This window comes from Gasterosteus aculeatus, unplaced genomic scaffold, assembly GCF_964276395.1.
Source record: "Gasterosteus aculeatus unplaced genomic scaffold, fGasAcu3.hap1.1 HAP1_SCAFFOLD_23, whole genome shotgun sequence".
In the NCBI taxonomy this organism is placed as follows: Eukaryota; Metazoa; Chordata; class Actinopteri; order Perciformes; family Gasterosteidae; genus Gasterosteus; species Gasterosteus aculeatus.
Window position 1 is genome coordinate 553,444 of NW_027554882.1, and position 24,207 is coordinate 577,650.

Below are 24,207 nucleotides of genomic sequence, written 5' to 3' on the forward strand. Positions count from 1 at the left end.
GGTATTCCCAGTCACAGCATTTGTGGTGACGGTTCGCAGATGGCACCGTCCTCACAGATCGGTGAAGTTAAAATCAGTGATTTGAGACTTGCAAAACAAAGGCACTATTGATGAGTAAGCATAAGTCACTTGCCAAAAGCCTCAGTCTTAAAAACTATGTGGAGGTGAGACTTGTTTTACTCAAAGCAGAAATCATTTCCAACACCACACCACTGATTCAGGTTACCCTTTCTTTTATTTTCCACAATTTAAAGGGTGCACCGTTCCCGGAGGTGCTGCAATACCGGGCCGATGCTTGGAGTGAACGGAGCAAGCCCCTTTTTCATCTCCCAGAGCTAAAAATCGGCTTAATATGTAGTCCTCGTATAGAGGACATATCAGATATTAAACTGATAAGAACAGATACTACACTTGATCTTAGCCAAAAGGGCGAGAAGCGATAACACCAAACTGTTTGTTTGCAGACCCAACGTACCAGCACATATCTCAATTGTCGCGGTGCGGTTCTTTCAACTGGGCGTAGCAGTCGCTTGCTACTTAACAACCCACTCCCCACGCTGCCCCCGTCCTCAAAAAAGCTAAAATCATTGATTTGTTTACAAGCAAAAGTGTAAACTCCTGCTGAAATCTGGTTGATTTCACTGTTGTTTCAGACACTAGAGACTCCAGTGATGATTAATCACTGTAAAGTCCTGCTGAAAATCTTGTTGATTTCACAATGGATTCAGACAGAGATTTGAGACTTGCTGCAAGGCTCCACTAGTGACTCCAGTGATGATTCCTGCTGAAAATCTTGTTGATTTCACAATGAATTCAGACAGTGATTTGCTGATTTGAGACGTGCTCCACCGGAGACTCCAGTAAAGTGACCATTAATCCCTGTAAAATCCTGCTGAAATCTGGTTGATTTCACTTTGGATTCAGACAGTGATTTGAGACTTGCTGCACTAGTGACTCCAGTGATAAGTAAACACAACTTTGTTTGTGCTCCATTGTCAGGAGCCTCTGTCCAACTACTTTTCTTTTCACACAAGTACATGAGGCTCAGCCAATTGGCAGAGCCTGCCAAAAATATGGTCAACTCATTGTTGTTCCTCTCCACGGAAGTCTTTAGTAAAAGGCGAAAGACTTATGCGTATTGAAGAGAAACCAAAGTCAGTTGCGGAATCAGGTGGCAGGCAGCCTTATATCCCAGTCGCAACAGTGATCCCTCTTGTGGTTGGGACTGGTTGAGCTGCGGTTGTCCAATGCCAAACCCATTCCCCAGCACCAGCCATCAAAAACTCATTGATTTGTTTACAAGCAAAAGTGTAAAGTCCTGCTGAAATGTGCTTGATTTCACTTTGGATTCAGACAGTGATTTGCTGATTTGAGACGTGCTCCACTGGAGACTCCAGCGCAGTGATGATTAATGCTGAAATCTGGTTGATTTCACTTTGGATTCAGACAGTGATTTGCTGATTGTAGACTCCCTCCACCGGAGACTCCAGTGCAGTGGTGATTAATCCGTGTAAAATCCTGCTGAAATGTGGTTGATTTCACTAGGGATTCAGACAGTGATGATTAAACGGGACACCTGGTTTTTCTTTGACTTCAATATCAGGGGAGAGCGCGAACGCAGTCCCCCACTACCACAAATTATGCAGTCGAGATTCCCACATTTGGGGAATTCGCAGTGGTCAGCACAGTCGCAGTGCAATGACTGAGCCTCGCCCTGGGTGAACCACCTTCTTGATCATGGTATCTCCCCTGCCAGGTAAGTATGAGTTGGTGGTGACAGAGGCAGGGACGGTATTCCCAGTCACAGCATTTGTGGTGACGGTTCGCAGATGGCACCGTCCTCACAGATCGGTGAAGTTAAAATCAGTGATTTGAGACTTGCAAAACAAAGGCACTATTGATGAGTAAGCATAAGTCACTTGCCAAAAGCCTCAGTCTTAAAAACTATGTGGAGGTGAGACTTGTTTTACTCAAAGCAGAAATCATTTCCAACACCACACCACTGATTCAGGTTACCATTTCTTTTATTTTCCACAATTTAAAGGGTGCACCGTTCCCGGAGGTGCTGCAATACCGGGTCGATGCTTGGAGTGAACGGAGCAAGCCCCTTTTTCATCTCCCAGAGCTAAAAATCGGCTTAATATGTAGTCCTCGTATAGAGGACATATCAGATATTAAACTGATAAGAACAGATACTACACTTGATCTTAGCCAAAAGGGCGAGAAGCGATAACACCAAACTGTTTGTTTGCAGACCCAACGTACCAGCACATATCTCAATTGTCGCGGTGCGGTTCTTTCAACTGGGCGTAGCAGTCGCTTGCTACTTAACAACCCACTCCCCACGCTGCCCCCGTCCTCAAAAAAGCTAAAATCATTGATTTGTTTACAAGCAAAAGTGTAAACTCCTGCTGAAATCTGGTTGATTTCACTGTTGTTTCAGACACTAGAGACTCCAGTGATGATTAATCACTGTAAAGTCCTGCTGAAAATCTTGTTGATTTCACAATGGATTCAGACAGAGATTTGAGACTTGCTGCAAGGCTCCACTAGTGACTCCAGTGATGATTCATCTCTGCAAAGTCCTGCTGAAAATCTTGTTGATTTCACAATGGATTCAGACAGAGATTTGAGACTTGCTGCAAGGCTCCACTAGTGACTCCAGTGATGATTCCTGCTGAAAATCTTGTTGATTTCACAATGAATTCAGACAGTGATTTGCTGATTTGAGACGTGCTCCACCGGAGACTCCAGTAAAGTGACCATTAATCCCTGTAAAATCCTGCTGAAATCTGGTTGATTTCACTTTGGATTCAGACAGTGATTTGAGACTTGCTGCACTAGTGACTCCAGTGATAAGTAAACACAACTTTGTTTGTGCTCCATTGTCAGGAGCCTCTGTCCAACTACTTTTCTTTTCACACAAGTACATGAGGCTCAGACAATTGGCAGAGCCTGCCAAAAATATGGTCAACTCATTGTTGTTCCTCTCCACGGAAGTCTTTAGTAAAAGGCGAAAGACTTATGCGTATTGAAGAGAAACCAAAGTCAGTTGCGGAATCAGGTGGCAGGCAGCCTTATATCCCAGTCGCAACAGTGATCCCTCTTGTGGTTGGGACTGGTTGAGCTGCGGTTGTCCAATGCCAAACCCATTCCCCAGCACCAGCCATCAAAAACTCATTGATTTGTTTACAAGCAAAAGTGTAAAGTCCTGCTGAAATGTGCTTGATTTCACTTTGGATTCAGACAGTGATTTGCTGATTTGAGACGTGCTCCACTGGAGACTCCAGCGCAGTGATGATTAATGCTGAAATGTGCTTGATCTCACTTTGGATTCAGACAGTGATTGTAGACTCCCTCCACTGGAGACTCCAGTGCAGTGGTGATTAATCCGTGTAAAATCCTGCTGAAATGTGGTTGATTTCACTAGGGATTCAGACAGTGATGATTAAACGGGACACCTGGTTTTTCTTTGACTTCAATATCAGGGGAGAGCGCGAACGCAGTCCCCCACTACCACAAATTATGCAGTCGAGATTCCCACATTTGGGGAATTCGCAGTGGTCAGCACAGTCGCAGTGCAATGACTGAGCCTCGCCCTGGGTGAACCACCTTCTTGATCATGGTATCTCCCCTGCCAGGTAAGTATGAGTTGGTGGTGACAGAGGCAGGGACGGTATTCCCAGTCACAGCATTTGTGGTGACGGTTCGCAGATGGCACCGTCCTCACAGATCGGTGAAGTTAAAATCAGTGATTTGAGACTTGCAAAACAAAGGCACTATTGATGAGTAAGCATAAGTCACTTGCCAAAAGCCTCAGTCTTAAAAACTATGTGGAGGTGAGACTTGTTTTACTCAAAGCAGAAATCATTTCCAACACCACACCACTGATTCAGGTTACCCTTTCTTTTATTTTCCACAATTTAAAGGGTGCACCGTTCCCGGAGGTGCTGCAATACCGGGCCGATGCTTGGAGTGAACGGAGCAAGCCCCTTTTTCATCTCCCAGAGCTAAAAATCGGCTTAATATGTAGTCCTCGTATAGAGGACATATCAGATATTAAACTGATAAGAACAGATACTACACTTGATCTTAGCCAAAAGGGCGAGAAGCGATAACACCAAACTGTTTGTTTGCAGACCCAACGTACCAGCACATATCTCAATTGTCGCGGTGCGGTTCTTTCAACTGGGCGTAGCAGTCGCTTGCTACTTAACAACCCACTCCCCACGCTGCCCCCGTCCTCAAAAAAGCTAAAATCATTGATTTGTTTACAAGCAAAAGTGTAAACTCCTGCTGAAATCTGGTTGATTTCACTGTTGTTTCAGACACTAGAGACTCCAGTGATGATTAATCACTGTAAAGTCCTGCTGAAAATCTTGTTGATTTCACAATGGATTCAGACAGAGATTTGAGACTTGCTGCAAGGCTCCACTAGTGACTCCAGTGATGATTCCTGCTGAAAATCTTGTTGATTTCACAATGAATTCAGACAGTGATTTGCTGATTTGAGACGTGCTCCACCGGAGACTCCAGTAAAGTGACCATTAATCCCTGTAAAATCCTGCTGAAATCTGGTTGATTTCACTTTGGATTCAGACAGTGATTTGAGACTTGCTGCACTAGTGACTCCAGTGATAAGTAAACACAACTTTGTTTGTGCTCCATTGTCAGGAGCCTCTGTCCAACTACTTTTCTTTTCACACAAGTACATGAGGCTCAGCCAATTGGCAGAGCCTGCCAAAAATATGGTCAACTCATTGTTGTTCCTCTCCACGGAAGTCTTTAGTAAAAGGCGAAAGACTTATGCGTATTGAAGAGAAACCAAAGTCAGTTGCGGAATCAGGTGGCAGGCAGCCTTATATCCCAGTCGCAACAGTGATCCCTCTTGTGGTTGGGACTGGTTGAGCTGCGGTTGTCCAATGCCAAACCCATTCCCCAGCACCAGCCATCAAAAACTCATTGATTTGTTTACAAGCAAAAGTGTAAAGTCCTGCTGAAATGTGCTTGATTTCACTTTGGATTCAGACAGTGATTTGCTGATTTGAGACGTGCTCCACTGGAGACTCCAGCGCAGTGATGATTAATGCTGAAATCTGGTTGATTTCACTTTGGATTCAGACAGTGATTTGCTGATTGTAGACTCCCTCCACCGGAGACTCCAGTGCAGTGGTGATTAATCCGTGTAAAATCCTGCTGAAATGTGGTTGATTTCACTAGGGATTCAGACAGTGATGATTAAACGGGACACCTGGTTTTTCTTTGACTTCAATATCAGGGGAGAGCGCGAACGCAGTCCCCCACTACCACAAATTATGCAGTCGAGATTCCCACATTTGGGGAATTCGCAGTGGTCAGCACAGTCGCAGTGCAATGACTGAGCCTCGCCCTGGGTGAACCACCTTCTTGATCATGGTATCTCCCCTGCCAGGTAAGTATGAGTTGGTGGTGACAGAGGCAGGGACGGTATTCCCAGTCACAGCATTTGTGGTGACGGTTCGCAGATGGCACCGTCCTCACAGATCGGTGAAGTTAAAATCAGTGATTTGAGACTTGCAAAACAAAGGCACTATTGATGAGTAAGCATAAGTCACTTGCCAAAAGCCTCAGTCTTAAAAACTATGTGGAGGTGAGACTTGTTTTACTCAAAGCAGAAATCATTTCCAACACCACACCACTGATTCAGGTTACCCTTTCTTTTATTTTCCACAATTTAAAGGGTGCACCGTTCCCGGAGGTGCTGCAATACCGGGCCGATGCTTGGAGTGAACGGAGCAAGCCCCTTTTTCATCTCCCAGAGCTAAAAATCGGCTTAATATGTAGTCCTCGTATAGAGGACATATCAGATATTAAACTGATAAGAACAGATACTACACTTGATCTTAGCCAAAAGGGCGAGAAGCGATAACACCAAACTGTTTGTTTGCAGACCCAACGTACCAGCACATATCTCAATTGTCGCGGTGCGGTTCTTTCAACTGGGCGTAGCAGTCGCTTGCTACTTAACAACCCACTCCCCACGCTGCCCCCGTCCTCAAAAAAGCTAAAATCATTGATTTGTTTACAAGCAAAAGTGTAAACTCCTGCTGAAATCTGGTTGATTTCACTGTTGTTTCAGACACTAGAGACTCCAGTGATGATTAATCACTGTAAAGTCCTGCTGAAAATCTTGTTGATTTCACAATGGATTCAGACAGAGATTTGAGACTTGCTGCAAGGCTCCACTAGTGACTCCAGTGATGATTCCTGCTGAAAATCTTGTTGATTTCACAATGAATTCAGACAGTGATTTGCTGATTTGAGACGTGCTCCACCGGAGACTCCAGTAAAGTGACCATTAATCCCTGTAAAATCCTGCTGAAATCTGGTTGATTTCACTTTGGATTCAGACAGTGATTTGAGACTTGCTGCACTAGTGACTCCAGTGATAAGTAAACACAACTTTGTTTGTGCTCCATTGTCAGGAGCCTCTGTCCAACTACTTTTCTTTTCACACAAGTACATGAGGCTCAGCCAATTGGCAGAGCCTGCCAAAAATATGGTCAACTCATTGTTGTTCCTCTCCACGGAAGTCTTTAGTAAAAGGCGAAAGACTTATGCGTATTGAAGAGAAACCAAAGTCAGTTGCGGAATCAGGTGGCAGGCAGCCTTATATCCCAGTCGCAACAGTGATCCCTCTTGTGGTTGGGACTGGTTGAGCTGCGGTTGTCCAATGCCAAACCCATTCCCCAGCACCAGCCATCAAAAACTCATTGATTTGTTTACAAGCAAAAGTGTAAAGTCCTGCTGAAATGTGCTTGATTTCACTTTGGATTCAGACAGTGATTTGCTGATTTGAGACGTGCTCCACTGGAGACTCCAGCGCAGTGATGATTAATGCTGAAATCTGGTTGATTTCACTTTGGATTCAGACAGTGATTTGCTGATTGTAGACTCCCTCCACCGGAGACTCCAGTGCAGTGGTGATTAATCCGTGTAAAATCCTGCTGAAATGTGGTTGATTTCACTAGGGATTCAGACAGTGATGATTAAACGGGACACCTGGTTTTTCTTTGACTTCAATATCAGGGGAGAGCGCGAACGCAGTCCCCCACTACCACAAATTATGCAGTCGAGATTCCCACATTTGGGGAATTCGCAGTGGTCAGCACAGTCGCAGTGCAATGACTGAGCCTCGCCCTGGGTGAACCACCTTCTTGATCATGGTATCTCCCCTGCCAGGTAAGTATGAGTTGGTGGTGACAGAGGCAGGGACGGTATTCCCAGTCACAGCATTTGTGGTGACGGTTCGCAGATGGCACCGTCCTCACAGATCGGTGAAGTTAAAATCAGTGATTTGAGACTTGCAAAACAAAGGCACTATTGATGAGTAAGCATAAGTCACTTGCCAAAAGCCTCAGTCTTAAAAACTATGTGGAGGTGAGACTTGTTTTACTCAAAGCAGAAATCATTTCCAACACCACACCACTGATTCAGGTTACCCTTTCTTTTATTTTCCACAATTTAAAGGGTGCACCGTTCCCGGAGGTGCTGCAATACCGGGCCGATGCTTGGAGTGAACGGAGCAAGCCCCTTTTTCATCTCCCAGAGCTAAAAATCGGCTTAATATGTAGTCCTCGTATAGAGGACATATCAGATATTAAACTGATAAGAACAGATACTACACTTGATCTTAGCCAAAAGGCCGAGAAGCGATAACACCAAACTGTTTGTTTGCAGACCCAACGTACCAGCACATATCTCAATTGTCGCGGTGCGGTTCTTTCAACTGGGCGTAGCAGTCGCTTGCTACTTAACAACCCACTCCCCACGCTGCCCCCGTCCTCAAAAAAGCTAAAATCATTGATTTGTTTACAAGCAAAAGTGTAAACTCCTGCTGAAATCTGGTTGATTTCACTGTTGTTTCAGACACTAGAGACTCCAGTGATGATTAATCACTGTAAAGTCCTGCTGAAAATCTTGTTGATTTCACAATGGATTCAGACAGAGATTTGAGACTTGCTGCAAGGCTCCACTAGTGACTCCAGTGATGATTCATCTCTGCAAAGTCCTGCTGAAAATCTTGTTGATTTCACAATGGATTCAGACAGAGATTTGAGACTTGCTGCAAGGCTCCACTAGTGACTCCAGTGATGATTCCTGCTGAAAATCTTGTTGATTTCACAATGAATTCAGACAGTGATTTGCTGATTTGAGACGTGCTCCACCGGAGACTCCAGTAAAGTGACCATTAATCCCTGTAAAATCCTGCTGAAATCTGGTTGATTTCACTTTGGATTCAGACAGTGATTTGAGACTTGCTGCACTAGTGACTCCAGTGATAAGTAAACACAACTTTGTTTGTGCTCCATTGTCAGGAGCCTCTGTCCAACTACTTTTCTTTTCACACAAGTACATGAGGCTCAGACAATTGGCAGAGCCTGCCAAAAATATGGTCAACTCATTGTTGTTCCTCTCCACGGAAGTCTTTAGTAAAAGGCGAAAGACTTATGCGTATTGAAGAGAAACCAAAGTCAGTTGCGGAATCAGGTGGCAGGCAGCCTTATATCCCAGTCGCAACAGTGATCCCTCTTGTGGTTGGGACTGGTTGAGCTGCGGTTGTCCAATGCCAAACCCATTCCCCAGCACCAGCCATCAAAAACTCATTGATTTGTTTACAAGCAAAAGTGTAAAGTCCTGCTGAAATGTGCTTGATTTCACTTTGGATTCAGACAGTGATTTGCTGATTTGAGACGTGCTCCACTGGAGACTCCAGCGCAGTGATGATTAATGCTGAAATGTGCTTGATCTCACTTTGGATTCAGACAGTGATTGTAGACTCCCTCCACTGGAGACTCCAGTGCAGTGGTGATTAATCCGTGTAAAATCCTGCTGAAATGTGGTTGATTTCACTAGGGATTCAGACAGTGATGATTAAACGGGACACCTGGTTTTTCTTTGACTTCAATATCAGGGGAGAGCGCGAACGCAGTCCCCCACTACCACAAATTATGCAGTCGAGATTCCCACATTTGGGGAATTCGCAGTGGTCAGCACAGTCGCAGTGCAATGACTGAGCCTCGCCCTGGGTGAACCACCTTCTTGATCATGGTATCTCCCCTGCCAGGTAAGTATGAGTTGGTGGTGACAGAGGCAGGGACGGTATTCCCAGTCACAGCATTTGTGGTGACGGTTCGCAGATGGCACCGTCCTCACAGATCGGTGAAGTTAAAATCAGTGATTTGAGACTTGCAAAACAAAGGCACTATTGATGAGTAAGCATAAGTCACTTGCCAAAAGCCTCAGTCTTAAAAACTATGTGGAGGTGAGACTTGTTTTACTCAAAGCAGAAATCATTTCCAACACCACACCACTGATTCAGGTTACCCTTTCTTTTATTTTCCACAATTTAAAGGGTGCACCGTTCCCGGAGGTGCTGCAATACCGGGCCGATGCTTGGAGTGAACGGAGCAAGCCCCTTTTTCATCTCCCAGAGCTAAAAATCGGCTTAATATGTAGTCCTCGTATAGAGGACATATCAGATATTAAACTGATAAGAACAGATACTACACTTGATCTTAGCCAAAAGGGCGAGAAGCGATAACACCAAACTGTTTGTTTGCAGACCCAACGTACCAGCACATATCTCAATTGTCGCGGTGCGGTTCTTTCAACTGGGCGTAGCAGTCGCTTGCTACTTAACAACCCACTCCCCACGCTGCCCCCGTCCTCAAAAAAGCTAAAATCATTGATTTGTTTACAAGCAAAAGTGTAAACTCCTGCTGAAATCTGGTTGATTTCACTGTTGTTTCAGACACTAGAGACTCCAGTGATGATTAATCACTGTAAAGTCCTGCTGAAAATCTTGTTGATTTCACAATGGATTCAGACAGAGATTTGAGACTTGCTGCAAGGCTCCACTAGTGACTCCAGTGATGATTCCTGCTGAAAATCTTGTTGATTTCACAATGGATTCAGACAGAGATTTGAGACTTGCTGCAAGGCTCCACTAGTGACTCCAGTGATGATTCCTGCTGAAAATCTTGTTGATTTCACAATGAATTCAGACAGTGATTTGCTGATTTGAGACGTGCTCCACCGGAGACTCCAGTAAAGTGACCATTAATCCCTGTAAAATCCTGCTGAAATCTGGTTGATTTCACTTTGGATTCAGACAGTGATTTGAGACTTGCTGCACTAGTGACTCCAGTGATAAGTAAACACAACTTTGTTTGTGCTCCATTGTCAGGAGCCTCTGTCCAACTACTTTTCTTTTCACACAAGTACATGAGGCTCAGCCAATTGGCAGAGCCTGCCAAAAATATGGTCAACTCATTGTTGTTCCTCTCCACGGAAGTCTTTAGTAAAAGGCGAAAGACTTATGCGTATTGAAGAGAAACCAAAGTCAGTTGCGGAATCAGGTGGCAGGCAGCCTTATATCCCAGTCGCAACAGTGATCCCTCTTGTGGTTGGGACTGGTTGAGCTGCGGTTGTCCAATGCCAAACCCATTCCCCAGCACCAGCCATCAAAAACTCATTGATTTGTTTACAAGCAAAAGTGTAAAGTCCTGCTGAAATGTGCTTGATTTCACTTTGGATTCAGACAGTGATTTGCTGATTTGAGACGTGCTCCACTGGAGACTCCAGCGCAGTGATGATTAATGCTGAAATCTGGTTGATTTCACTTTGGATTCAGACAGTGATTTGCTGATTGTAGACTCCCTCCACCGGAGACTCCAGTGCAGTGGTGATTAATCCGTGTAAAATCCTGCTGAAATGTGGTTGATTTCACTAGGGATTCAGACAGTGATGATTAAACGGGACACCTGGTTTTTCTTTGACTTCAATATCAGGGGAGAGCGCGAACGCAGTCCCCCACTACCACAAATTATGCAGTCGAGATTCCCACATTTGGGGAATTCGCAGTGGTCAGCACAGTCGCAGTGCAATGACTGAGCCTCGCCCTGGGTGAACCACCTTCTTGATCATGGTATCTCCCCTGCCAGGTAAGTATGAGTTGGTGGTGACAGAGGCAGGGACGGTATTCCCAGTCACAGCATTTGTGGTGACGGTTCGCAGATGGCACCGTCCTCACAGATCGGTGAAGTTAAAATCAGTGATTTGAGACTTGCAAAACAAAGGCACTATTGATGAGTAAGCATAAGTCACTTGCCAAAAGCCTCAGTCTTAAAAACTATGTGGAGGTGAGACTTGTTTTACTCAAAGCAGAAATCATTTCCAACACCACACCACTGATTCAGGTTACCCTTTCTTTTATTTTCCACAATTTAAAGGGTGCACCGTTCCCGGAGGTGCTGCAATACCGGGCCGATGCTTGGAGTGAACGGAGCAAGCCCCTTTTTCATCTCCCAGAGCTAAAAATCGGCTTAATATGTAGTCCTCGTATAGAGGACATATCAGATATTAAACTGATAAGAACAGATACTACACTTGATCTTAGCCAAAAGGGCGAGAAGCGATAACACCAAACTGTTTGTTTGCAGACCCAACGTACCAGCACATATCTCAATTGTCGCGGTGCGGTTCTTTCAACTGGGCGTAGCAGTCGCTTGCTACTTAACAACCCACTCCCCACGCTGCCCCCGTCCTCAAAAAAGCTAAAATCATTGATTTGTTTACAAGCAAAAGTGTAAACTCCTGCTGAAATCTGGTTGATTTCACTGTTGTTTCAGACACTAGAGACTCCAGTGATGATTAATCACTGTAAAGTCCTGCTGAAAATCTTGTTGATTTCACAATGGATTCAGACAGAGATTTGAGACTTGCTGCAAGGCTCCACTAGTGACTCCAGTGATGATTCCTGCTGAAAATCTTGTTGATTTCACAATGAATTCAGACAGTGATTTGCTGATTTGAGACGTGCTCCACCGGAGACTCCAGTAAAGTGACCATTAATCCCTGTAAAATCCTGCTGAAATCTGGTTGATTTCACTTTGGATTCAGACAGTGATTTGAGACTTGCTGCACTAGTGACTCCAGTGATAAGTAAACACAACTTTGTTTGTGCTCCATTGTCAGGAGCCTCTGTCCAACTACTTTTCTTTTCACACAAGTACATGAGGCTCAGCCAATTGGCAGAGCCTGCCAAAAATATGGTCAACTCATTGTTGTTCCTCTCCACGGAAGTCTTTAGTAAAAGGCGAAAGACTTATGCGTATTGAAGAGAAACCAAAGTCAGTTGCGGAATCAGGTGGCAGGCAGCCTTATATCCCAGTCGCAACAGTGATCCCTCTTGTGGTTGGGACTGGTTGAGCTGCGGTTGTCCAATGCCAAACCCATTCCCCAGCACCAGCCATCAAAAACTCATTGATTTGTTTACAAGCAAAAGTGTAAAGTCCTGCTGAAATGTGCTTGATTTCACTTTGGATTCAGACAGTGATTTGCTGATTTGAGACGTGCTCCACTGGAGACTCCAGCGCAGTGATGATTAATGCTGAAATCTGGTTGATTTCACTTTGGATTCAGACAGTGATTTGCTGATTGTAGACTCCCTCCACCGGAGACTCCAGTGCAGTGGTGATTAATCCGTGTAAAATCCTGCTGAAATGTGGTTGATTTCACTAGGGATTCAGACAGTGATGATTAAACGGGACACCTGGTTTTTCTTTGACTTCAATATCAGGGGAGAGCGCGAACGCAGTCCCCCACTACCACAAATTATGCAGTCGAGATTCCCACATTTGGGGAATTCGCAGTGGTCAGCACAGTCGCAGTGCAATGACTGAGCCTCGCCCTGGGTGAACCACCTTCTTGATCATGGTATCTCCCCTGCCAGGTAAGTATGAGTTGGTGGTGACAGAGGCAGGGACGGTATTCCCAGTCACAGCATTTGTGGTGACGGTTCGCAGATGGCACCGTCCTCACAGATCGGTGAAGTTAAAATCAGTGATTTGAGACTTGCAAAACAAAGGCACTATTGATGAGTAAGCATAAGTCACTTGCCAAAAGCCTCAGTCTTAAAAACTATGTGGAGGTGAGACTTGTTTTACTCAAAGCAGAAATCATTTCCAACACCACACCACTGATTCAGGTTACCATTTCTTTTATTTTCCACAATTTAAAGGGTGCACCGTTCCCGGAGGTGCTGCAATACCGGGTCGATGCTTGGAGTGAACGGAGCAAGCCCCTTTTTCATCTCCCAGAGCTAAAAATCGGCTTAATATGTAGTCCTCGTATAGAGGACATATCAGATATTAAACTGATAAGAACAGATACTACACTTGATCTTAGCCAAAAGGGCGAGAAGCGATAACACCAAACTGTTTGTTTGCAGACCCAACGTACCAGCACATATCTCAATTGTCGCGGTGCGGTTCTTTCAACTGGGCGTAGCAGTCGCTTGCTACTTAACAACCCACTCCCCACGCTGCCCCCGTCCTCAAAAAAGCTAAAATCATTGATTTGTTTACAAGCAAAAGTGTAAACTCCTGCTGAAATCTGGTTGATTTCACTGTTGTTTCAGACACTAGAGACTCCAGTGATGATTAATCACTGTAAAGTCCTGCTGAAAATCTTGTTGATTTCACAATGGATTCAGACAGAGATTTGAGACTTGCTGCAAGGCTCCACTAGTGACTCCAGTGATGATTCATCTCTGCAAAGTCCTGCTGAAAATCTTGTTGATTTCACAATGGATTCAGACAGAGATTTGAGACTTGCTGCAAGGCTCCACTAGTGACTCCAGTGATGATTCCTGCTGAAAATCTTGTTGATTTCACAATGAATTCAGACAGTGATTTGCTGATTTGAGACGTGCTCCACCGGAGACTCCAGTAAAGTGACCATTAATCCCTGTAAAATCCTGCTGAAATCTGGTTGATTTCACTTTGGATTCAGACAGTGATTTGAGACTTGCTGCACTAGTGACTCCAGTGATAAGTAAACACAACTTTGTTTGTGCTCCATTGTCAGGAGCCTCTGTCCAACTACTTTTCTTTTCACACAAGTACATGAGGCTCAGACAATTGGCAGAGCCTGCCAAAAATATGGTCAACTCATTGTTGTTCCTCTCCACGGAAGTCTTTAGTAAAAGGCGAAAGACTTATGCGTATTGAAGAGAAACCAAAGTCAGTTGCGGAATCAGGTGGCAGGCAGCCTTATATCCCAGTCGCAACAGTGATCCCTCTTGTGGTTGGGACTGGTTGAGCTGCGGTTGTCCAATGCCAAACCCATTCCCCAGCACCAGCCATCAAAAACTCATTGATTTGTTTACAAGCAAAAGTGTAAAGTCCTGCTGAAATGTGCTTGATTTCACTTTGGATTCAGACAGTGATTTGCTGATTTGAGACGTGCTCCACTGGAGACTCCAGCGCAGTGATGATTAATGCTGAAATGTGCTTGATCTCACTTTGGATTCAGACAGTGATTGTAGACTCCCTCCACTGGAGACTCCAGTGCAGTGGTGATTAATCCGTGTAAAATCCTGCTGAAATGTGGTTGATTTCACTAGGGATTCAGACAGTGATGATTAAACGGGACACCTGGTTTTTCTTTGACTTCAATATCAGGGGAGAGCGCGAACGCAGTCCCCCACTACCACAAATTATGCAGTCGAGATTCCCACATTTGGGGAATTCGCAGTGGTCAGCACAGTCGCAGTGCAATGACTGAGCCTCGCCCTGGGTGAACCACCTTCTTGATCATGGTATCTCCCCTGCCAGGTAAGTATGAGTTGGTGGTGACAGAGGCAGGGACGGTATTCCCAGTCACAGCATTTGTGGTGACGGTTCGCAGATGGCACCGTCCTCACAGATCGGTGAAGTTAAAATCAGTGATTTGAGACTTGCAAAACAAAGGCACTATTGATGAGTAAGCATAAGTCACTTGCCAAAAGCCTCAGTCTTAAAAACTATGTGGAGGTGAGACTTGTTTTACTCAAAGCAGAAATCATTTCCAACACCACACCACTGATTCAGGTTACCCTTTCTTTTATTTTCCACAATTTAAAGGGTGCACCGTTCCCGGAGGTGCTGCAATACCGGGCCGATGCTTGGAGTGAACGGAGCAAGCCCCTTTTTCATCTCCCAGAGCTAAAAATCGGCTTAATATGTAGTCCTCGTATAGAGGACATATCAGATATTAAACTGATAAGAACAGATACTACACTTGATCTTAGCCAAAAGGGCGAGAAGCGATAACACCAAACTGTTTGTTTGCAGACCCAACGTACCAGCACATATCTCAATTGTCGCGGTGCGGTTCTTTCAACTGGGCGTAGCAGTCGCTTGCTACTTAACAACCCACTCCCCACGCTGCCCCCGTCCTCAAAAAAGCTAAAATCATTGATTTGTTTACAAGCAAAAGTGTAAACTCCTGCTGAAATCTGGTTGATTTCACTGTTGTTTCAGACACTAGAGACTCCAGTGATGATTAATCACTGTAAAGTCCTGCTGAAAATCTTGTTGATTTCACAATGGATTCAGACAGAGATTTGAGACTTGCTGCAAGGCTCCACTAGTGACTCCAGTGATGATTCCTGCTGAAAATCTTGTTGATTTCACAATGAATTCAGACAGTGATTTGCTGATTTGAGACGTGCTCCACCGGAGACTCCAGTAAAGTGACCATTAATCCCTGTAAAATCCTGCTGAAATCTGGTTGATTTCACTTTGGATTCAGACAGTGATTTGAGACTTGCTGCACTAGTGACTCCAGTGATAAGTAAACACAACTTTGTTTGTGCTCCATTGTCAGGAGCCTCTGTCCAACTACTTTTCTTTTCACACAAGTACATGAGGCTCAGCCAATTGGCAGAGCCTGCCAAAAATATGGTCAACTCATTGTTGTTCCTCTCCACGGAAGTCTTTAGTAAAAGGCGAAAGACTTATGCGTATTGAAGAGAAACCAAAGTCAGTTGCGGAATCAGGTGGCAGGCAGCCTTATATCCCAGTCGCAACAGTGATCCCTCTTGTGGTTGGGACTGGTTGAGCTGCGGTTGTCCAATGCCAAACCCATTCCCCAGCACCAGCCATCAAAAACTCATTGATTTGTTTACAAGCAAAAGTGTAAAGTCCTGCTGAAATGTGCTTGATTTCACTTTGGATTCAGACAGTGATTTGCTGATTTGAGACGTGCTCCACTGGAGACTCCAGCGCAGTGATGATTAATGCTGAAATCTGGTTGATTTCACTTTGGATTCAGACAGTGATTTGCTGATTGTAGACTCCCTCCACCGGAGACTCCAGTGCAGTGGTGATTAATCCGTGTAAAATCCTGCTGAAATGTGGTTGATTTCACTAGGGATTCAGACAGTGATGATTAAACGGGACACCTGGTTTTTCTTTGACTTCAATATCAGGGGAGAGCGCGAACGCAGTCCCCCACTACCACAAATTATGCAGTCGAGATTCCCACATTTGGGGAATTCGCAGTGGTCAGCACAGTCGCAGTGCAATGACTGAGCCTCGCCCTGGGTGAACCACCTTCTTGATCATGGTATCTCCCCTGCCAGGTAAGTATGAGTTGGTGGTGACAGAGGCAGGGACGGTATTCCCAGTCACAGCATTTGTGGTGACGGTTCGCAGATGGCACCGTCCTCACAGATCGGTGAAGTTAAAATCAGTGATTTGAGACTTGCAAAACAAAGGCACTATTGATGAGTAAGCATAAGTCACTTGCCAAAAGCCTCAGTCTTAAAAACTATGTGGAGGTGAGACTTGTTTTACTCAAAGCAGAAATCATTTCCAACACCACACCACTGATTCAGGTTACCATTTCTTTTATTTTCCACAATTTAAAGGGTGCACCGTTCCCGGAGGTGCTGCAATACCGGGTCGATGCTTGGAGTGAACGGAGCAAGCCCCTTTTTCATCTCCCAGAGCTAAAAATCGGCTTAATATGTAGTCCTCGTATAGAGGACATATCAGATATTAAACTGATAAGAACAGATACTACACTTGATCTTAGCCAAAAGGCCGAGAAGCGATAACACCAAACTGTTTGTTTGCAGACCCAACGTACCAGCACATATCTCAATTGTCGCGGTGCGGTTCTTTCAACTGGGCGTAGCAGTCGCTTGCTACTTAACAACCCACTCCCCACGCTGCCCCCGTCCTCAAAAAAGCTAAAATCATTGATTTGTTTACAAGCAAAAGTGTAAACTCCTGCTGAAATCTGGTTGATTTCACTGTTGTTTCAGACACTAGAGACTCCAGTGATGATTAATCACTGTAAAGTCCTGCTGAAAATCTTGTTGATTTCACAATGGATTCAGACAGAGATTTGAGACTTGCTGCAAGGCTCCACTAGTGACTCCAGTGATGATTAATCACTGTAAAGTCCTGCTGAAAATCTTGTTGATTTCACAATGGATTCAGACAGTGATGATTAAACGGGACACCTGGTTTTTCTTTGACTTCAATATCAGGGGAGAGCGCGAACGCAGTCCCCCACTACCACAAATTATGCAGTCGAGATTCCCACATTTGGGGAATTCGCAGTGGTCAGCTGAGTCGCAGTGCAATGACTGAGCCTCGCCCTGGGTGAACCACCTTCTTGATCATGGTATCTCCCCTGCCAGGTAAGTATGAGTTGGTGGTGACAGAGGCAGGGACGGTATTCCCAGTCACAGCATTTGTGGTGACGGTTCGCAGATGGCACCGTCCTCACAGATCGGTGAAGTTAAAATCAGTGATTTGAGACTTGCAAAACAAAGGCACTATTGATGAGTAAGCATAAGTCACTTGCCAAAAGCCTCAGTCTTAAAAACTATGTGGAGGTGAGACTTGTTTTACTCAAAGCAGAAATCATTTCCAACACCACACCACTGATTCAGGTTACCATTTCTTTTATTTTCCACAATTTAAAGGGTGCACCGTTCCCGGAGGTGCTGCAATACCGGGTCGATGCTTGGAGTGAACGGAGCAAGCCCCTTTTTCATCTCCCAGAGCTAAAAATCGGCTTAATATGTAGTCCTCGTATAGAGGACATATCAGATATTAAACTGATAAGAACAGATACTACACTTGATCTTAGCCAAAAGGGCGAGAAGCGATAACACCAAACTGTTTGTTTGCAGACCCAACGTACCAGCACATATCTCAATTGTCGCGGTGCGGTTCTTTCAACTGGGCGTAGCAGTCGCTTGCTACTTAACAACCCACTCCCCACGCTGCCCCCGTCCTCAAAAAAGCTAAAATCATTGATTTGTTTACAAGCAAAAGTGTAAACTCCTGCTGAAATCTGGTTGATTTCACTGTTGTTTCAGACACTAGAGACTCCAGTGATGATTAATCACTGTAAAGTCCTGCTGAAAATCTTGTTGATTTCACAATGGATTCAGACAGAGATTTGAGACTTGCTGCAAGGCTCCACTAGTGACTCCAGTGATGATTCATCTCTGCAAAGTCCTGCTGAAAATCTTGTTGATTTCACAATGGATTCAGACAGAGATTTGAGACTTGCTGCAAGGCTCCACTAGTGACTCCAGTGATGATTCCTGCTGAAAATCTTGTTGATTTCACAATGAATTCAGACAGTGATTTGCTGATTTGAGACGTGCTCCACCGGAGACTCCAGTAAAGTGACCATTAATCCCTGTAAAATCCTGCTGAAATCTGGTTGATTTCACTTTGGATTCAGACAGTGATTTGAGACTTGCTGCACTAGTGACTCCAGTGATAAGTAAACACAACTTTGTTTGTGCTCCATTGTCAGGAGCCTCTGTCCAACTACTTTTCTTTTCACACAAGTACATGAGGCTCAGACAATTGGCAGAGCCTGCCAAAAATATGGTCAACTCATTGTTGTTCCTCTCCACGGAAGTCTTTAGTAAAAGGCGAAAGACTTATGCGTATTGAAGAGAAACCAAAGTCAGTTGCGGAATCAGGTGGCAGGCAGCCTTATATCCCAGTCGCAACAGTGATCCCTCTTGTGGTTGGGACTGGTTGAGCTGCGGTTGTCCAATGCCAAACCCATTCCCCAGCACCAGCCATCAAAAACTCATTGATTTGTTTACAAGCAAAAGTGTAAAGTCCTGCTGAAATGTGCTTGATTTCACTTTGGATTCAGACAGTGATTTGCTGATTTGAGACGTGCTCCACTGGAGACTCCAGCGCAGTGATGATTAATGCTGAAATGTGCTTGATCTCACTTTGGATTCAGACAGTGATTGTAGACTCCCTCCACTGGAGACTCCAGTGCAGTGGTGATTAATCCGTGTAAAATCCTGCTGAAATGTGGTTGATTTCACTAGGGATTCAGACAGTGATGATTAAACGGGACACCTGGTTTTTCTTTGACTTCAATATCAGGGGAGAGCGCGAACGCAGTCCCCCACTACCACAAATTATGCAGTCGAGATTCCCACATTTGGGGAATTCGCAGTGGTCAGCACAGTCGCAGTGCAATGACTGAGCCTCGCCCTGGGTGAACCACCTTCTTGATCATGGTATCTCCCCTGCCAGGTAAGTATGAGTTGGTGGTGACAGAGGCAGGGACGGTATTCCCAGTCACAGCATTTGTGGTGACGGTTCGCAGATGGCACCGTCCTCACAGATCGGTGAAGTTAAAATCAGTGATTTGAGACTTGCAAAACAAAGGCACTATTGATGAGTAAGCATAAGTCACTTGCCAAAAGCCTCAGTCTTAAAAACTATGTGGAGGTGAGACTTGTTTTACTCAAAGCAGAAATCATTTCCAACACCACACCACTGATTCAGGTTACCCTTTCTTTTATTTTCCACAATTTAAAGGGTGCACCGTTCCCGGAGGTGCTGCAATACCGGGCCGATGCTTGGAGTGAACGGAGCAAGCCCCTTTTTCATCTCCCAGAGCTAAAAATCGGCTTAATATGTAGTCCTCGTATAGAGGACATATCAGATATTAAACTGATAAGAACAGATACTACACTTGATCTTAGCCAAAAGGGCGAGAAGCGATAACACCAAACTGTTTGTTTGCAGACCCAACGTACCAGCACATATCTCAATTGTCGCGGTGCGGTTCTTTCAACTGGGCGTAGCAGTCGCTTGCTACTTAACAACCCACTCCCCACGCTGCCCCCGTCCTCAAAAAAGCTAAAATCATTGATTTGTTTACAAGCAAAAGTGTAAACTCCTGCTGAAATCTGGTTGATTTCACTGTTGTTTCAGACACTAGAGACTCCAGTGATGATTAATCACTGTAAAGTCCTGCTGAAAATCTTGTTGATTTCACAATGGATTCAGACAGAGATTTGAGACTTGCTGCAAGGCTCCACTAGTGACTCCAGTGATGATTCCTGCTGAAAATCTTGTTGATTTCACAATGAATTCAGACAGTGATTTGCTGATTTGAGACGTGCTCCACCGGAGACTCCAGTAAAGTGACCATTAATCCCTGTAAAATCCTGCTGAAATCTGGTTGATTTCACTTTGGATTCAGACAGTGATTTGAGACTTGCTGCACTAGTGACTCCAGTGATAAGTAAACACAACTTTGTTTGTGCTCCATTGTCAGGAGCCTCTGTCCAACTACTTTTCTTTTCACACAAGTACATGAGGCTCAGCCAATTGGCAGAGCCTGCCAAAAATATGGTCAACTCATTGTTGTTCCTCTCCACGGAAGTCTTTAGTAAAAGGCGAAAGACTTATGCGTATTGAAGAGAAACCAAAGTCAGTTGCGGAATCAGGTGGCAGGCAGCCTTATATCCCAGTCGCAACAGTGATCCCTCTTGTGGTTGGGACTGGTTGAGCTGCGGTTGTCCAATGCCAAACCCATTCCCCAGCACCAGCCATCAAAAACTCATTGATTTGTTTACAAGCAAAAGTGTAAAGTCCTGCTGAAATGTGCTTGATTTCACTTTGGATTCAGACAGTGATTTGCTGATTTGAGACGTGCTCCACTGGAGACTCCAGCGCAGTGATGATTAATGCTGAAATCTGGTTGATTTCACTTTGGATTCAGACAGTGATTTGCTGATTGTAGACTCCCTCCACCGGAGACTCCAGTGCAGTGGTGATTAATCCGTGTAAAATCCTGCTGAAATGTGGTTGATTTCACTAGGGATTCAGACAGTGATGATTAAACGGGACACCTGGTTTTTCTTTGACTTCAATATCAGGGGAGAGCGCGAACGCAGTCCCCCACTACCACAAATTATGCAGTCGAGATTCCCACATTTGGGGAATTCGCAGTGGTCAGCACAGTCGCAGTGCAATGACTGAGCCTCGCCCTGGGTGAACCACCTTCTTGATCATGGTATCTCCCCTGCCAGGTAAGTATGAGTTGGTGGTGACAGAGGCAGGGACGGTATTCCCAGTCACAGCATTTGTGGTGACGGTTCGCAGATGGCACCGTCCTCACAGATCGGTGAAGTTAAAATCAGTGATTTGAGACTTGCAAAACAAAGGCACTATTGATGAGTAAGCATAAGTCACTTGCCAAAAGCCTCAGTCTTAAAAACTATGTGGAGGTGAGACTTGTTTTACTCAAAGCAGAAATCATTTCCAACACCACACCACTGATTCAGGTTACCCTTTCTTTTATTTTCCACAATTTAAAGGGTGCACCGTTCCCGGAGGTGCTGCAATACCGGGCCGATGCTTGGAGTGAACGGAGCAAGCCCCTTTTTCATCTCCCAGAGCTAAAAATCGGCTTAATATGTAGTCCTCGTATAGAGGACATATCAGATATTAAACTGATAAGAACAGATACTACACTTGATCTTAGCCAAAAGGCCGAGAAGCGATAACACCAAACTCTTTGTTTGCAGACCCAACGTACCAGCACATATCTCAATTGTCGCGGTGCGGTTCTTTCAACTGGGCGTAGCAGTCGCTTGCTACTTAACAACCCACTCCCCACGCTGCCCCCGTCCTCAAAAAAGCTAAAATCATTGATTTGTTTACAAGCAAAAGTGTAAACTCCTGCTGAAATCTGGTTGATTTCACTGTTGTTTCAGACACTAGAGACTCCAGTGATGATTAATCACTGTAAAGTCCTGCTGAAAATCTTGTTGATTTCACAATGGATTCAGACAGAGATTTGAGACTTGCTGCAAGGCTCCACTAGTGACTCCAGTGATGATTCCTGCTGAAAATCTTGTTGATTTCACAATGAATTCAGACAGTGATTTGCTGATTTGAGACGTGCTCCACCGGAGACTCCAGTAAAGTGACCATTAATCCCTGTAAAATCCTGCTGAAATCTGGTTGATTTCACTTTGGATTCAGACAGTGATTTGAGACTTGCTGCACTAGTGACTCCAGTGATAAGTAAACACAACTTTGTTTGTGCTCCATTGTCAGGAGCCTCTGTCCAACTACTTTTCTTTTCACACAAGTACATGAGGCTCAGCCAATTGGCAGAGCCTGCCAAAAATATGGTCAACTCATTGTTGTTCCTCTCCACGGAAGTCTTTAGTAAAAGGCGAAAGACTTATGCGTATTGAAGAGAAACCAAAGTCAGTTGCGGAATCAGGTGGCAGGCAGCCTTATATCCCAGTCGCAACAGTGATCCCTCTTGTGGTTGGGACTGGTTGAGCTGCGGTTGTCCAATGCCAAACCCATTCCCCAGCACCAGCCATCAAAAACTCATTGATTTGTTTACAAGCAAAAGTGTAAAGTCCTGCTGAAATGTGCTTGATTTCACTTTGGATTCAGACAGTGATTTGCTGATTTGAGACGTGCTCCACTGGAGACTCCAGCGCAGTGATGATTAATGCTGAAATCTGGTTGATTTCACTTTGGATTCAGACAGTGATTTGCTGATTGTAGACTCCCTCCACCGGAGACTCCAGTGCAGTGGTGATTAATCCGTGTAAAATCCTGCTGAAATGTGGTTGATTTCACTAGGGATTCAGACAGTGATGATTAAACGGGACACCTGGTTTTTCTTTGACTTCAATATCAGGGGAGAGCGCGAACGCAGTCCCCCACTACCACAAATTATGCAGTCGAGATTCCCACATTTGGGGAATTCGCAGTGGTCAGCACAGTCGCAGTGCAATGACTGAGCCTCGCCCTGGGTGAACCACCTTCTTGATCATGGTATCTCCCCTGCCAGGTAAGTATGAGTTGGTGGTGACAGAGGCAGGGACGGTATTCCCAGTCACAGCATTTGTGGTGACGGTTCGCAGATGGCACCGTCCTCACAGATCGGTGAAGTTAAAATCAGTGATTTGAGACTTGCAAAACAAAGGCACTATTGATGAGTAAGCATAAGTCACTTGCCAAAAGCCTCAGTCTTAAAAACTATGTGGAGGTGAGACTTGTTTTACTCAAAGCAGAAATCATTTCCAACACCACACCACTGATTCAGGTTACCCTTTCTTTTATTTTCCACAATTTAAAGGGTGCACCGTTCCCGGAGGTGCTGCAATACCGGGCCGATGCTTGGAGTGAACGGAGCAAGCCCCTTTTTCATCTCCCAGAGCTAAAAATCGGCTTAATATGTAGTCCTCGTATAGAGGACATATCAGATATTAAACTGATAAGAACAGATACTACACTTGATCTTAGCCAAAAGGGCGAGAAGCGATAACACCAAACTGTTTGTTTGCAGACCCAACGTACCAGCACATATCTCAATTGTCGCGGTGCGGTTCTTTCAACTGGGCGTAGCAGTCGCTTGCTACTTAACAACCCACTCCCCACGCTGCCCCCGTCCTCAAAAAAGCTAAAATCATTGATTTGTTTACAAGCAAAAGTGTAAACTCCTGCTGAAATCTGGTTGATTTCACTGTTGTTTCAGACACTAGAGACTCCAGTGATGATTAATCACTGTAAAGTCCTGCTGAAAATCTTGTTGATTTCACAATGGATTCAGACAGAGATTTGAGACTTGCTGCAAGGCTCCACTAGTGACTCCAGTGATGATTCCTGCTGAAAATCTTGTTGATTTCACAATGAATTCAGACAGTGATTTGCTGATTTGAGACGTGCTCCACCGGAGACTCCAGTAAAGTGACCATTAATCCCTGTAAAATCCTGCTGAAATCTGGTTGATTTCACTTTGGATTCAGACAGTGATTTGAGACTTGCTGCACTAGTGACTCCAGTGATAAGTAAACACAACTTTGTTTGTGCTCCATTGTCAGGAGCCTCTGTCCAACTACTTTTCTTTTCACACAAGTACATGAGGCTCAGCCAATTGGCAGAGCCTGCCAAAAATATGGTCAACTCATTGTTGTTCCTCTCCACGGAAGTCTTTAGTAAAAGGCGAAAGACTTATGCGTATTGAAGAGAAACCAAAGTCAGTTGCGGAATCAGGTGGCAGGCAGCCTTATAT

The 24,207-nt window shown here is 44.8% G+C and overlaps 40 non-coding genes across 40 annotated transcripts; all 40 read right to left on the reverse strand.

Moving 5' to 3' along the window:
• Positions 1 to 250: 250 nt before the first annotated feature.
• LOC144392509 (U2 spliceosomal RNA) lies at positions 251 to 441 on the reverse strand. Its single transcript, XR_013455897.1, has one exon. It is a non-coding gene; the product is annotated as a U2 spliceosomal RNA (small nuclear RNA).
• Positions 442 to 1,043: 602 nt separating this feature from the next.
• On the reverse strand, positions 1,044 to 1,158 carry LOC144392020 (U5 spliceosomal RNA). The gene has a single exon (XR_013455407.1). It is a non-coding gene; the product is annotated as a U5 spliceosomal RNA (small nuclear RNA).
• Positions 1,159 to 1,600: 442 nt separating this feature from the next.
• Positions 1,601 to 1,764, reverse strand: LOC144392248 (U1 spliceosomal RNA). The gene has a single exon (XR_013455635.1). It is a non-coding gene; the product is annotated as a U1 spliceosomal RNA (small nuclear RNA).
• A 276-nt stretch (positions 1,765 to 2,040) lies between these two features.
• LOC144392492 (U2 spliceosomal RNA) lies at positions 2,041 to 2,231 on the reverse strand. Its single transcript, XR_013455879.1, has one exon. It is a non-coding gene; the product is annotated as a U2 spliceosomal RNA (small nuclear RNA).
• A 703-nt stretch (positions 2,232 to 2,934) lies between these two features.
• Positions 2,935 to 3,051, reverse strand: LOC144392053 (U5 spliceosomal RNA). The gene has a single exon (XR_013455440.1). It is a non-coding gene; the product is annotated as a U5 spliceosomal RNA (small nuclear RNA).
• Positions 3,052 to 3,485: 434 nt separating this feature from the next.
• Positions 3,486 to 3,649, reverse strand: LOC144392251 (U1 spliceosomal RNA). Its single transcript, XR_013455637.1, has one exon. It is a non-coding gene; the product is annotated as a U1 spliceosomal RNA (small nuclear RNA).
• Positions 3,650 to 3,925: 276 nt separating this feature from the next.
• On the reverse strand, positions 3,926 to 4,116 carry LOC144392510 (U2 spliceosomal RNA). Its single transcript, XR_013455898.1, has one exon. It is a non-coding gene; the product is annotated as a U2 spliceosomal RNA (small nuclear RNA).
• A 602-nt stretch (positions 4,117 to 4,718) lies between these two features.
• LOC144392021 (U5 spliceosomal RNA) lies at positions 4,719 to 4,833 on the reverse strand. The gene has a single exon (XR_013455408.1). It is a non-coding gene; the product is annotated as a U5 spliceosomal RNA (small nuclear RNA).
• Positions 4,834 to 5,275: 442 nt separating this feature from the next.
• On the reverse strand, positions 5,276 to 5,439 carry LOC144392252 (U1 spliceosomal RNA). The gene has a single exon (XR_013455638.1). It is a non-coding gene; the product is annotated as a U1 spliceosomal RNA (small nuclear RNA).
• Positions 5,440 to 5,715: 276 nt separating this feature from the next.
• On the reverse strand, positions 5,716 to 5,906 carry LOC144392511 (U2 spliceosomal RNA). The gene has a single exon (XR_013455899.1). It is a non-coding gene; the product is annotated as a U2 spliceosomal RNA (small nuclear RNA).
• Positions 5,907 to 6,508: 602 nt separating this feature from the next.
• On the reverse strand, positions 6,509 to 6,623 carry LOC144392022 (U5 spliceosomal RNA). The gene has a single exon (XR_013455409.1). It is a non-coding gene; the product is annotated as a U5 spliceosomal RNA (small nuclear RNA).
• Positions 6,624 to 7,065: 442 nt separating this feature from the next.
• LOC144392253 (U1 spliceosomal RNA) lies at positions 7,066 to 7,229 on the reverse strand. The gene has a single exon (XR_013455639.1). It is a non-coding gene; the product is annotated as a U1 spliceosomal RNA (small nuclear RNA).
• Positions 7,230 to 7,505: 276 nt separating this feature from the next.
• Positions 7,506 to 7,696, reverse strand: LOC144392442 (U2 spliceosomal RNA). The gene has a single exon (XR_013455830.1). It is a non-coding gene; the product is annotated as a U2 spliceosomal RNA (small nuclear RNA).
• A 703-nt stretch (positions 7,697 to 8,399) lies between these two features.
• On the reverse strand, positions 8,400 to 8,516 carry LOC144392054 (U5 spliceosomal RNA). Its single transcript, XR_013455441.1, has one exon. It is a non-coding gene; the product is annotated as a U5 spliceosomal RNA (small nuclear RNA).
• A 434-nt stretch (positions 8,517 to 8,950) lies between these two features.
• On the reverse strand, positions 8,951 to 9,114 carry LOC144392254 (U1 spliceosomal RNA). Its single transcript, XR_013455640.1, has one exon. It is a non-coding gene; the product is annotated as a U1 spliceosomal RNA (small nuclear RNA).
• A 276-nt stretch (positions 9,115 to 9,390) lies between these two features.
• LOC144392513 (U2 spliceosomal RNA) lies at positions 9,391 to 9,581 on the reverse strand. The gene has a single exon (XR_013455900.1). It is a non-coding gene; the product is annotated as a U2 spliceosomal RNA (small nuclear RNA).
• A 691-nt stretch (positions 9,582 to 10,272) lies between these two features.
• Positions 10,273 to 10,387, reverse strand: LOC144392024 (U5 spliceosomal RNA). Its single transcript, XR_013455411.1, has one exon. It is a non-coding gene; the product is annotated as a U5 spliceosomal RNA (small nuclear RNA).
• Positions 10,388 to 10,829: 442 nt separating this feature from the next.
• Positions 10,830 to 10,993, reverse strand: LOC144392255 (U1 spliceosomal RNA). The gene has a single exon (XR_013455641.1). It is a non-coding gene; the product is annotated as a U1 spliceosomal RNA (small nuclear RNA).
• Positions 10,994 to 11,269: 276 nt separating this feature from the next.
• On the reverse strand, positions 11,270 to 11,460 carry LOC144392514 (U2 spliceosomal RNA). The gene has a single exon (XR_013455901.1). It is a non-coding gene; the product is annotated as a U2 spliceosomal RNA (small nuclear RNA).
• Positions 11,461 to 12,062: 602 nt separating this feature from the next.
• Positions 12,063 to 12,177, reverse strand: LOC144392025 (U5 spliceosomal RNA). The gene has a single exon (XR_013455413.1). It is a non-coding gene; the product is annotated as a U5 spliceosomal RNA (small nuclear RNA).
• A 442-nt stretch (positions 12,178 to 12,619) lies between these two features.
• LOC144392256 (U1 spliceosomal RNA) lies at positions 12,620 to 12,783 on the reverse strand. Its single transcript, XR_013455643.1, has one exon. It is a non-coding gene; the product is annotated as a U1 spliceosomal RNA (small nuclear RNA).
• Positions 12,784 to 13,059: 276 nt separating this feature from the next.
• LOC144392494 (U2 spliceosomal RNA) lies at positions 13,060 to 13,250 on the reverse strand. Its single transcript, XR_013455881.1, has one exon. It is a non-coding gene; the product is annotated as a U2 spliceosomal RNA (small nuclear RNA).
• Positions 13,251 to 13,953: 703 nt separating this feature from the next.
• LOC144392055 (U5 spliceosomal RNA) lies at positions 13,954 to 14,070 on the reverse strand. Its single transcript, XR_013455442.1, has one exon. It is a non-coding gene; the product is annotated as a U5 spliceosomal RNA (small nuclear RNA).
• Positions 14,071 to 14,504: 434 nt separating this feature from the next.
• LOC144392257 (U1 spliceosomal RNA) lies at positions 14,505 to 14,668 on the reverse strand. Its single transcript, XR_013455644.1, has one exon. It is a non-coding gene; the product is annotated as a U1 spliceosomal RNA (small nuclear RNA).
• Positions 14,669 to 14,944: 276 nt separating this feature from the next.
• On the reverse strand, positions 14,945 to 15,135 carry LOC144392515 (U2 spliceosomal RNA). The gene has a single exon (XR_013455902.1). It is a non-coding gene; the product is annotated as a U2 spliceosomal RNA (small nuclear RNA).
• Positions 15,136 to 15,737: 602 nt separating this feature from the next.
• On the reverse strand, positions 15,738 to 15,852 carry LOC144392026 (U5 spliceosomal RNA). The gene has a single exon (XR_013455414.1). It is a non-coding gene; the product is annotated as a U5 spliceosomal RNA (small nuclear RNA).
• Positions 15,853 to 16,294: 442 nt separating this feature from the next.
• On the reverse strand, positions 16,295 to 16,458 carry LOC144392258 (U1 spliceosomal RNA). The gene has a single exon (XR_013455645.1). It is a non-coding gene; the product is annotated as a U1 spliceosomal RNA (small nuclear RNA).
• A 276-nt stretch (positions 16,459 to 16,734) lies between these two features.
• LOC144392368 (U2 spliceosomal RNA) lies at positions 16,735 to 16,925 on the reverse strand. Its single transcript, XR_013455756.1, has one exon. It is a non-coding gene; the product is annotated as a U2 spliceosomal RNA (small nuclear RNA).
• Positions 16,926 to 17,362: 437 nt separating this feature from the next.
• Positions 17,363 to 17,526, reverse strand: LOC144392279 (U1 spliceosomal RNA). The gene has a single exon (XR_013455666.1). It is a non-coding gene; the product is annotated as a U1 spliceosomal RNA (small nuclear RNA).
• A 276-nt stretch (positions 17,527 to 17,802) lies between these two features.
• Positions 17,803 to 17,993, reverse strand: LOC144392495 (U2 spliceosomal RNA). The gene has a single exon (XR_013455882.1). It is a non-coding gene; the product is annotated as a U2 spliceosomal RNA (small nuclear RNA).
• A 703-nt stretch (positions 17,994 to 18,696) lies between these two features.
• On the reverse strand, positions 18,697 to 18,813 carry LOC144392056 (U5 spliceosomal RNA). The gene has a single exon (XR_013455443.1). It is a non-coding gene; the product is annotated as a U5 spliceosomal RNA (small nuclear RNA).
• A 434-nt stretch (positions 18,814 to 19,247) lies between these two features.
• Positions 19,248 to 19,411, reverse strand: LOC144392259 (U1 spliceosomal RNA). Its single transcript, XR_013455646.1, has one exon. It is a non-coding gene; the product is annotated as a U1 spliceosomal RNA (small nuclear RNA).
• A 276-nt stretch (positions 19,412 to 19,687) lies between these two features.
• On the reverse strand, positions 19,688 to 19,878 carry LOC144392517 (U2 spliceosomal RNA). The gene has a single exon (XR_013455904.1). It is a non-coding gene; the product is annotated as a U2 spliceosomal RNA (small nuclear RNA).
• A 602-nt stretch (positions 19,879 to 20,480) lies between these two features.
• On the reverse strand, positions 20,481 to 20,595 carry LOC144392027 (U5 spliceosomal RNA). Its single transcript, XR_013455415.1, has one exon. It is a non-coding gene; the product is annotated as a U5 spliceosomal RNA (small nuclear RNA).
• A 442-nt stretch (positions 20,596 to 21,037) lies between these two features.
• On the reverse strand, positions 21,038 to 21,201 carry LOC144392260 (U1 spliceosomal RNA). Its single transcript, XR_013455647.1, has one exon. It is a non-coding gene; the product is annotated as a U1 spliceosomal RNA (small nuclear RNA).
• A 276-nt stretch (positions 21,202 to 21,477) lies between these two features.
• Positions 21,478 to 21,668, reverse strand: LOC144392444 (U2 spliceosomal RNA). The gene has a single exon (XR_013455832.1). It is a non-coding gene; the product is annotated as a U2 spliceosomal RNA (small nuclear RNA).
• Positions 21,669 to 22,270: 602 nt separating this feature from the next.
• On the reverse strand, positions 22,271 to 22,385 carry LOC144392028 (U5 spliceosomal RNA). The gene has a single exon (XR_013455416.1). It is a non-coding gene; the product is annotated as a U5 spliceosomal RNA (small nuclear RNA).
• Positions 22,386 to 22,827: 442 nt separating this feature from the next.
• Positions 22,828 to 22,991, reverse strand: LOC144392263 (U1 spliceosomal RNA). Its single transcript, XR_013455649.1, has one exon. It is a non-coding gene; the product is annotated as a U1 spliceosomal RNA (small nuclear RNA).
• Positions 22,992 to 23,267: 276 nt separating this feature from the next.
• On the reverse strand, positions 23,268 to 23,458 carry LOC144392518 (U2 spliceosomal RNA). Its single transcript, XR_013455906.1, has one exon. It is a non-coding gene; the product is annotated as a U2 spliceosomal RNA (small nuclear RNA).
• Positions 23,459 to 24,060: 602 nt separating this feature from the next.
• LOC144392029 (U5 spliceosomal RNA) lies at positions 24,061 to 24,175 on the reverse strand. The gene has a single exon (XR_013455417.1). It is a non-coding gene; the product is annotated as a U5 spliceosomal RNA (small nuclear RNA).
• Positions 24,176 to 24,207: the final 32 nt, after the last annotated feature.